This window comes from Lontra canadensis, unplaced genomic scaffold (genome assembly GCF_010015895.1).
Source record: "Lontra canadensis isolate GAN:19392208 unplaced genomic scaffold, GSC_riverotter_1.0 scaffold20, whole genome shotgun sequence".
Taxonomy (NCBI): domain Eukaryota; kingdom Metazoa; phylum Chordata; class Mammalia; order Carnivora; family Mustelidae; genus Lontra; species Lontra canadensis.
The window spans coordinates 22,174,064-22,185,448 of record NW_022631014.1 but is presented as its reverse complement, the minus strand read 5'-3'; the positions used below and the strand labels follow the sequence as shown (position 1 = coordinate 22,185,448).

The 11,385-nt window shown below is 39.7% G+C and overlaps 1 long non-coding RNA gene across 1 annotated transcript; it reads right to left on the bottom strand.

Moving 5' to 3' along the window:
• Positions 1-9,292: 9,292 nt before the first annotated feature.
• LOC116869820 lies at positions 9,293-10,770 on the bottom strand. Its single transcript, XR_004383109.1, has 3 exons — positions 10,723-10,770; positions 10,429-10,510; positions 9,293-9,391 (listed from the first exon to the last, which is right to left on the bottom strand). It is a non-coding gene; the product is annotated as an uncharacterized LOC116869820 (long non-coding RNA).
• Positions 10,771-11,385: the final 615 nt, after the last annotated feature.

The following is an 11,385-nucleotide window of genomic DNA, read 5'->3' as shown; positions in this document are numbered from 1 at the left end:
CAAAGGAACCGAGGTGGCAAGAGGTTAACTTTAAAGTATCACAGGATGTAAGTGAGGTGATGTGACTCTTCAGCTAGGTGAGGGTGGAGTGAGAGAAACAAGACCAGGTAAATTCCAAAGTCATTAGACCGCTAGTTAGATGTGTTTCCAGGAAGACAGACATTTCCCCTCAGGCAGGTGTTCAGAGAGTGACCTGCCCTGATGTGTGTGAGTAGTGACCCAGCTGTCCCTTAAGAACTATCTGATGGGTGCATCATGTCAGGGTCAGTTGGGCAAAATTCTGTGACTCCTCATTTGGAAACCACCTGTGCCCCAAGTCGTGTCCTGCATGTTAGCCAGTCATGTCCTATAATTTTCCTGTGAAGGTCAAAGATTGGACATGGCTTTCTTTAATGTTTTCTGAATGATAAGGAAGATCTAAGATTCTCTACCTCTCTAATCCACCAAAGATGCAGAACTCAATAGAAACGGTATAACAAATTTAAGTGTCTGAAATTCAACCTGAAGTTGAAGTGGCAGCATCTAATGTTCCTTTGGAGAAGTCACTGTTATACCTCTGCATGTGGAGGGTGAAACTGCCTCCCCACTTCCTCTGGTCCCTCAGAAATGACAAAGACTCTTCACCCTACCTGTCCATCAGACATGGGGCTGCCTTCAACTTCTGCTGTGGGTAGAGCTTGGGTCATATTTAATTCTTAGGGCTACTTTTTTGGGTCCTACTTTTCATGCCTCTCAGATGTACTTTTCTTAATAAAGGGACAAAAGGGTGAGGGATTAGTAACTATAGTTACCATTTATTAAGTTACCGTTATTAACTTTATCAGTTAAGGCTTTTAGTAGCAAATAGTCAGAACTGGCTTGAGCAGAAGGGTAATTTATTAAAGAATATTAGCTTGTACATAGAATCTCCAGCAAAACTAAAGAACAGTTTGGAAGCTGTGCAGCCAGGAGCAATATCCCAAATCTCACTACAGAATTTGAGGTAATGAGGACATTGCAGCTGCCCCTCCTGGCCATAGCACACAGCTTGACCTGCTAATGCTGAACATTGGAAGCCACATCTAATTTTCCCTGCAGTAACAATGAAAGGTAAATACTATTATTGTCATTTTACAGTGATAAGTGAAGTTCAGAGATGTTAGCTAGCTTGTTTCTAAAGTCAGCTAGAATCTCTCAACTGTAAGCTCAGTGGGGGTGGGACTATATTGAGTTTGCTCACCATTGCAAGCTCAGAGCCTAGTACAGTGCCTGGTCCATAGTAGGTACTGAATATACTTATAGAATGAATATGCAGGGAAAGTGGTAGAGATAGGTATGGTTACTTTCCCTACTTTCTTTGGTACCATGTCCCATGTTTCTGGTCAAAGCATTGGCCAAACCACTCAGGATCAGGCAGTCATAATGTTGTGTCTTCTTGACTGTGGTCATTGGTTCCAAAATTTGAAGGATGTGAATTTGGTCAGATGTCCCGTTATATGGAGCAAGACTGAAAGCCAACATGCAGAGAGAAGTGAAAACAGGATTTGTCATTCAATTATTCTGCATGATATTAATATTGACTCTTTTATAAGTAAGTACTATTGCTCTAGTCAAGAAAGGCAGGTTGAAAGTGGTGCTTGTCATAGGAAGACGGTTTTATTTTGGATGTCAACTCCATTGCCCCATCAGATGTATGTGCTACAAGAAATATTCTAGAACTGGGTCAAAATGTATGTCTTCTCAGTCTTTTCCTCTCTCCTTGGCAAGCCCTCAGGCATTTTACCTTACCTATATTTAAATGGAGTCTCTGATACTTACAGTTTTTCTACCTCCAAACCCGGCTCAGTGAATATCACTGAGATCTCTTTGTTGGATACCTGCTTGGCCAAGGTTGGGATGGTGATGATGGATAGAGGAAAGCAACCTTCAAGGTAGACAGTGCAGATTCTGGTGGCTATGGCTGGTTTCAAGCCACTTGAGAACACTTCTACTGGAAACAGTCTGTTGTTCAGGACTCTTACATGGCCAGGAACAGAGCATTCATTCAGGCTAGCTATAGTAATAGGACTGTTGTGAAGTTGTCAGTGTTATGAAGTTGTCCATGAGTTGCTCTGAAGACCTCTTGCAGGAGCAGAGCCATAGCATGGGGTTCTGTGGATACTGGAATGTAATTGGGAAATTAGATGTTTGCTCTATCCAAGGTAACTCCTGCCTCAGACCATCTTGGTACATTCTTGTAATATGGCAGTTCCTTAATTATTGGGATTCAGTCGTCCTCCCTTTGTTCTCACTCTAGCTCCAGCACTGACAACATGACCCTCTCCCACATTACTCCCATGGACCAGTAGCTAGCCCACAGATTAGCTTCTTAGGGAGAGATGTCAGTTCTAATCAAATCAGTTCTTGCAAGGGAGGCCAATGTCACATGGTATAAGCCTAGTGAATTATTTGTAAGTAACCCCTTGGGCTCATTCCTCTAGGGTAGAACTGGAAGGGAAAGGAAAGCATTCTACAGCTTGAAATCTGCCTTAGAAAAGATTTGTTTATGATTTTACTCCAAAAAACAGTTTAAGTTACTCTATAAAGAATTACTCTTGAGATTCATGAGTGTACCAGGTACTTGTCATGCACCACATTGCTTCTTTTTTCAAACCCTCTGATTCTTGTATGTTTCTGGCACTTTGGATCAACCTTATACCTCTCTGTCTCTCTGCTTTGTTGCTTCAGGAATTTTTCTGAAGCCAAGGAGAACATTCAGTCGTAACCAGAGAGGTGGAGGAATTAACGAGTCCCTTCCCCAGAGCAACCCTTAACCAACTAGGGAAAAGAATCAGTGGAGTCCCTTGACCTCTTTGTCTTTGTAGATGTCTTCTCTCTGGTTCTTTCACACATCCCCAACAGTACTGACCGCTAGATGCCCTAGAGGTAACCAACAATTACTGCCTTATATATCAGCTTTTCTCTCTTCTCTGCCTCATTTCTTACTTTTTTTTCAAGGAACTGCCTCTTAAATAAGTTGTCAGCACCCAAGCTTTTGTCTTAAGCTTTTGTGTCTTGACACCAATTCTCTGACACCAACTGGGTTCTATTCAGACACTAACTACCTGGTATTTTTGTACACCCCACAAAGACAAATTCTTCACAATACTGCTCTATTTCAGGTGTCACCTGCAAGTCTCAGGGCACTTGATTCTGACCTACTGGCTATAAATTGAGAGACTTCTATGACTCCTCAGTTTTGATAATTTGCTAGAAAATCCCATAGGACTCCCTGAAAGCACTGTAATTATGATTACATTTTTATTATAAATGTTGTAACTCAGAAAAGATCAACAAGGAAATAAAGGCCTTAAATGACACACTGGACCAGATGGACATCACAGATATATTCAGAACATTTCATCCCAAAGCAACAGAATACACATTCTTCTCTAGTGCACATGGAACATTCTCCAGAATAGATGACATCCTCGATCCTAAATCAGGTCTCAACTGGTATCAAAAGATTGGGATCATCCCCTGCATAGTTTCAGACCACAATGCTCTGAAGCTAGAAGTCAATCACAAGAGGAAATTTGGAAAGAACCCAAATGCATGGAGACTAAACAGCATCCTTCTAAAGAATGAATAGGTCAACCAGGAAATTAAAGAAGAATTGAAAAAATTCATGGAAACAAATGATAATGAAAACACAATGGTTCAAAATCTGTGGGACACAACAAAGGCAGTCCTGAGAGGAAAATATATAGTGGTACAAGCCTTTCTCAAGAAACAAGAAAGGTCTCAAGTACACAACCTAACCCTACACCTAAAGGAGCTGGAGAAAGAACAAGAAAGAAACCCTAAACCCAGCAGGAGAAGAGAAATCATAAAGATCAGAGCAGAAATCAATGAAATAGAAACCAAAAAAACAATAGAACAAATCAACGAAACTAGGAGCTGGTTCTTTGAAAGAATTAATAAGATTGATAAACCCCTGGCCAGACTTATCAAAAAGAAAAGAGAAAGGACCCAAATAAATAAAATCAGGAATGAAAGAGGAGAGATCACAACAAACACCAAAGAAACAGAAACAATTATAAGAACATACTATGAGCAACTCTATGCCAACAAATTTGACAATCTGGAAGAAATGGATGCATTCCTAGAGACATATAAACTACCACAACTGAACCAGGAAGAAATAGAAAGCCTGAACAGACCCATAACCAGTAAGGAGATTGAAACAGTCATCAAAAATCTCCAAACAAACAAAAGCCCAGGGCCAGACGGCTTCCCGGGGGAATTCTACCAAACATTTAAAGAAGAACTAATTCCTATTCTGAAACTGTTCCAAAAAATAGAAATGGAAGGAAAACTTCCAAACTCATTTTATGAGGCCAGCATCACCTTGATTCCAAAACCAGACAAGGATCCCATCAAAAAAGAGAACTACAGACCAATATCCTTGATGAACACAGATGCAAAAATTCTCACCAAAATACTAGGATTCAATAGTACATTAAAAGGATTATTCACCACGACCAAGTGGGATTTATTCCAGGGCTGCAAGGTTGGTTCAACATCCACAAATCAATCAATGTGATACAACACATTAATAAAAGAAAGAACAAGAACCACATGATATTCCCCATAGATGCTGAAAAAGCATTTGACAAAGTACAGCATCCCTTCCTGATCAAAACTCTTCAAAGTGTAGGGATAGAGGGCACATACCTCAATATTATCAAAGCCATCTATGAAAAACCCACCGCAAATATCATTCTCAGTGGAGAAAAACTGAAAGCTTTTCCGCTAAGGTCAGGAACACGGCAGGGATGTCCGTTATCACCACTGCTATTCAACATAGTACTAGAAGTCCTAGCCTCAGCAATCAGACAACAAAAGGAAATTAAAGGCATCCAAATTGGCAAAGAAGAAGTCAAACTATCACTCTTTGCAGATGATATGATACTATATGTGGAAAACCCAAAAGACTCCACTCCAAAACTGCTAGAACTGGTACAGGAATTCAGTAAAGTGTCAGGATATAAAATCAATGCACAGAAATCAGTTTCATTTCTCTACACCAACAACAAGACAGAAGAAAGAGAAATTAAGGAGTCCATCCCATTTACAATTGCACCCAAAACTATAAGATACCTAGGAATAAACCTAACCAAAGAGACTAAGAATCTATACACAGAAAACTATAAAGTACTCATGAAAGAAATTGAGGAAGACACAAAGAAATGGAAAAATGTTCCATGCTCCTGGATTGGAAGAATAAATATTGTGAAAATGTCTATGCTACCTAAAGCAATCTACACATTTAATGCAATTCCTATCAAAGTACCATCCATTTTTTTCAAAGAAATGGAACAAATAATACTAAAATTTATATGGAACCAGAAAACACCTCGAATAGCCAAAAGAATATTGAAAAAGAAAGCCAAAGTTGGTGGCATCACAATTCCGGACTTCAAGCTCTATTATAAAGCTGTCATCATCAAGACAGCATGGTACTGGCACAAAAACAGACACACAGATCGATGGAACAGAATAGAGAGCCCAGAAATAGACCCTTAACTCTATGGTCAACTAATCTTCGACAAAGCAGGAAAGAATGTCCAATGGAAAAAAGACAGCCTCTTCAATAAATTGTGTTGGGAAAATTGTACAGCCAAATGCAGAAAAATGAAATTGGATCATTTCCTTACACCGCACATGAAAATAGACTCAAAATGGATGAAGGACCTCAATGTGAGAAAGGAATCCATCCAAATCCTTGAGGAGAACACAGGCAACAACCTCTTCGACCTCAGCTGCAGCAACATCTTCCTAGGAACATCGCCAAAGGCAAGGGAAGCAAGGACAAAAATGAACTATTGGGATTTTATCAAGATCAAAAGCTTTTGCACAGCAAAGGAAAGAGTAATCAAAACCAAAAGACAACTGACAGAATGGGAGAAGATATTTGCAAATGACATATCAGATAAAGGGCTAGTGTGCAAAATCTATAAAGAACTTAGCAAACTCAACACCCAAAGAACAAATAATCCAATCAAGAAATGGGCAGAAGACATGAACAGACATTTCTGCAAAGAAGACATCCAGATGGCCAACAGACACATGAAAAAGTGCTCCACATCACTCGGCATCAGGGAAATACAAATCAAAACCACAATGAGATACCACCTCACACCAGTTAGAATGGCTAAAATTAACAAGTCAGGAAATGACAGATGCTGGCGAGGATGCGGAGACAGGGGAACCCTCCTACACTGTTGGTGGGAATGCAAGCTGGTGCAACCACTCTGGAAAACAGCATGGAGGTTCCTCAGAATGTTGAAAATAGAACTACCCTATGACCCAGCAATTGCACTGCTGGGTATTTACCCTAAAGATACAAATGTAGTGATCCGAAGGGGCACGTGTACCCGAATGTTTATAGCAGCAATGTCTACAATAGCCAAACTATGGAAAGAACTTGGATGTCCATCAACAGATGAATGGATAAAGAAGAAGTGGTATATATACACAATGGAATACTATGCAGCCATCAAAAGAAATGAAATCTTGCCATTCGCGATGATGTGGATGGAACTAGAGGGTATCATGCTTAGCGAAATAAGTCAATCAGAGAAAGACAACTATCATATGATCTCCCTGATATGAGGGAGAGGAGATGCAACATGGGGGGTTAAGGGGGTAGAAGAAGAGTAAATGAAACAAGATGGTATTGGGAGGGAGACAAACCATGAGTGACTCTTAATCTCACAAAACAAACTGAGGGTTGCTGGGGGGAGGGGGGTTGGGAGAGGGGGGGTGGGGTTATGGACATTGGGGAGGGTATGTGCTATGGTGAGTGCTGTGAAGTGTGTAAACCTGGCGATTCACAGACCTGTATCCCTGGGGATAAAAATATATTGTATGTTTATAAAAAATAAAATTTAAAAAAAATTAAAAAAAAATGTTGTAACTCAGGAAGAGCCATTTGAAAGAGATGGATAGGGCAACCTCTAAGAGGGTTACCAGAGCTTCCATGTCCTCTTTCTGTGCAATCTGGGTACCTCATTTATCCTGCACATCAGTATGTTCAATGAGGAAGCTTCACTGAGCCTTGGTATCCAGAGTTACTTTTGGAGTTTCATTACATAGGTATTATTCCTGATTATTATGGGTTAATAATTATTATTGATTAATTCACTGATTAAGTCATGATTGAGCTTAATCTCCAGCTCCATTTCCTTTCCCATATATTGGGCTGGCCCATAATTCCAATTCTCTAATTACTTGGTTGGTCTTTTTGGTGACCAGTTCATATCTTGAAGCTATGTAGAGGCTACTGTCTTAAGTCACTCATTAGCATAACAAAGACACTCCTATCACTAAAGGAAGCTCCAAGGTATTTGAAATTCTGGCAAGAACTGGGGACAGTGACCAAATGTATTAATTATGCTACAGCTGTACTTTTGGAGTAATTCAAACTGAGATAAAAAGTTTTTATACTCATATCCAATACCTGGAAAAAGCACTTTGTTGGTGGGTTCCAACTTTCCCTCATGGGGTGAGGGAGTAGAAATCATGGAAGTTTTATGGGACATTATCATGGAAAGCCTCATATCCCCTGCTTATAATGAAAACAAATGACAATCACTTGAATTTCCGGAGTAATAGTAAGTGAATGAATGCATTGGCCTTGTAGGCCAATGAGAATCATGTGCAAAGCTAGGCATCCTAAAGACTTCCTGGAGTTCCATGTGGACATCCAACATTCTGAACAGCAGTCATGACTGTGACCCAGCTCCCTGGAGGCTTTGATTGCCCCATCCATGTTAATCAGCAAAGGATTCAACTTAACATCTCTTTTGTAGGGAAAGTTCACTCCTGTTTTATAAGACTTGTGATCCTGTCCATTCCAGTGTGTTTCAGAGCCTCTGAAACACTCTGGCTCCCTGCATCTGTATACCCCATTGCGTTTCAGAGCCTTTCTCATCTCTGTACTTGATGGATAGAGCTGCTGCCCCCACTGGCCTTCCCCATCCACCACTGGACTCAGCTCCCTACCACCCTCTCATCTCCAGAGCTTTCATCAGTCAGTTTCCATTTCCCAGACTCAAGTATGTTCTCTGATCATCTCTTCTACTTTCCCCAAATGCCCAGTCTCTGGGACTTTTCATTCTCCCTGAAATGCTGTCCTTTCTTTCCTTCTAAATCATAAGGAAAATAGTCTGCTGCTGCTCTGCCTGTTGGTGCTTGTCTTAGTAACTTTGCTTTTCATAATGAGGCTTAATTGTAAGTTTTATTGACAGACTTATGTTTGCCACAGGAACCCATCTTGAATCAATTAAAATCAATTAATCACACTGTGATTAACTTTAATGGTAGGGTGTTTCCTACACATGGCAAATAACCATTCACATGTGTTTCAATTAATATTTTTACCCCCTTTTGTTGACAAATGATCTATTGTACTTAAAATTAATTAAATGTTAGCATGGTCCCAATTAACATTGCATTAACAATTAAAAAAATGCCTTGATTGTCAATACTGAGTAAAATCTGTGACAATCTGGCACTTCCATTGTGCAGAGTATCCCATTTAAACACATGGGGCCTAAACTTTTTCCAAATACAGAAGATGATGTCAAAATCTCAGGCCATGTTTAAAGCCATTGAAAAGTCTTGAGGGTTTTGGCTCTCACTTGAGTTAATCAGGGGAAGTAAAACCTTATTCACCTAGAAATAGTTGCCTATCCTTCTCTGTCTCTATTTTGCTAAACCAACGTTTAATGTCTCTCATTTGACATTACTTCAGATACAGTCTCTTTTTATTTTGTCAATATTTTATATTACTTTTGTCCCTTTCATCTCTAATACTAATTCTCCTCTATCTTGAGTGTTTCTTTACCTAAATGCTATTGTGCTATAAATTCCAAACTGCGTCTCTCATTTTTCTCTCAACCTTTTGTCTTTGAGACCCATCTAAGTAGGTATATGTGTCCTTTTCATATGCAGATATTATTGATCCATGCCCCCATTTAGAAGCTTTCACATTGTTTCCAACTTTCTCCTTTTATAAGCAGTGCTGGGATGAATATCCTCATGCATCTGAATTTGGGTACTTGTCTGAAATATATTCCTTGGAGAAAGCAATCATTGGGCCATAGAATGAGTGTACACTGTACCCCAGAATCAATCAGCTTTTGCCTAGGAAGAAATGAAGATCTTGAGATGTTAAGTAATTTGTCAAGGTCAAGTTTGAAGCAAGGCTTGATCTCAGATCTTCTAAATCTAAATGAAATATTTATTTCACAATATGTTACTCCATCTCAATTTCTCAGTGATTTCTGGAATTGTCTAAATGAAAAACCTTTGGTATGATAGTTTCATGTGTGTTATAGCCTGGAATCTTCCTCATTTTGGTCACCTAAGTAGGGAAAAAATTCAGTATATAAGTTGCAGTTCACACAGAGACATATATAATTGCTATCAAGCTGCAGCATTGGGAATGTAAGCCCCAAACTGTTTTCTTTAAAAAGATCTTCTGTTTTCTGGCAAAGGTCTATAAAACCAGCCAAATATTTTAAAATGGTGATAGAGATGTAACAGTTATCAATCTGAGATATCAAAGTTCCTCTTACAAAAGGGGGCAAACCATTTCTTTAATAATTAAAAAAAGGAAGAAGAACATAACTGCTACATTTATCTTTATACATAAGCTTACCCTGAAGGGTGTATATGTGTTTGTCTTTGAGAGAAGTATAAAATGATATGTCATCTAAGATTTTGAATTGTCTCTGGAACTTTATATTTCTTTTGGGTGTTTGAAGAAGTCTTGACTGCTAAAATGTCATCCTGAGGTACATTATTCTCCCTCCCTATTTCCCCTGCCTCAGTTCACATTCATTCCTTAAGGGTCAATTGAGCAACTACTGGATTCCACCAGTGGATGACAAGAATGGTACATATTCCTTGTCTTTGTAATACAAAGCAGAGGACAATAAGTGACAGATTTGTGTGCTGAGCCAAGTACTGTAGGTGACCCGAGGGGAGAGCCATGAATCAGTGGGAGTAAGCAAAGAGTAGGGAGGCGATGCCTGAGCTGGACTTTAACAGATGTGGAGGAGGTAGTCAGGTGGAGGAAGGAAGGTAGGTGTCACAAGTACAGGAGACAGCAGAGCCCTTCTTCCTCCCCCTGCACTGACACCCCCACCCCCTTCTCCTGTCCCTACAGTAGCCATGTTCAGAAATAATCCAGCATCCCTGAGGGATGAGGAACAAATGTTCTACATTGCACCATGCTAAGCATACCCCTCCAGTACTTGTGCCTGTGAAATGCATTTCACGCCTCATCTGTTCCCTAAATGAGATGTGAAAGCAGTTTACACCTCGTTTACATTTGTGCTGTTTTACCAAACAGCATAGATACAGCTCCATCCAAAGTAATGAAATGAGGTCAGTCACCCCTTTCTCTCCTTGGACTGAATCCATCCAGCTCTTCAGGTTCTTCCCAGGCTCTGGTGGTTCCCAGGCAACCAGGAATCTACTAAGTGTTGGGAGAGAAGGTGCAAGGCTTAGACATGTAGCAGCCACTGATATTCTATTCCTTGTGGGTGGGGCAAATGGCCTTTCTTTCAAGCCAACAATTTAAATTTATTTAAAATGCAGAAATCATAAATGGACAGTTAGAAGAATTTTAACTTTTGCATATAGCTATATAATCAACACTCAGATTAAGATATGGAACACTTCTCTTACCCCTGAAGTTTTTCTCATGTCCCTTTCCAGTCAATAGCCCAATCCCCAAAGATAGCCTCTATTTTGTCATTTATCACCATAGGTACGTTGTCCCTGTTCCAGAACTTCAAATACACGAAAGCATATAATGTGTACTCGTCTGCTCAAATAATGTCTGTGAAGTTCACATGCGTTGTTGTATGATCAGTGGCTCATTCCTTTGAATTTTTGAGCGGTAGCTCATTACCCGGATGAACCAGTTTAATCATGCTCCTGTTGATGGACATTTGGTTTGTGTTCTATTTTTGTCTATTATAAGGAAAACTGCTGTGAATATTCCTGCCCAAGGTTTACAGATTTAGATACTGAGTGCTTTCAGGTACATAGTTAGGAGTGGAATTTCTGGGGTATAGTGTCAATGTATTTTAGCTTTATTAGAAACTTGCAAACAGTTCTTTGAAGTGATTGTACCATTTCATACACCCATTAGTAGCAGATGAAAATTCTGGTTGCCTTTGGTGATTCAAAGTGATGAGATTGTGTTGGAAATCACTGTAAAGTAGCACAAATGCATTTAAGGAACTTGGGATAAAAGACAAGATTAAAAATTTGGGAAGAGAACTAGAACATGAAAAGAATTCTATGCATGGGTCTGTATTGCCCCCACTCATATCCCATCAGTGT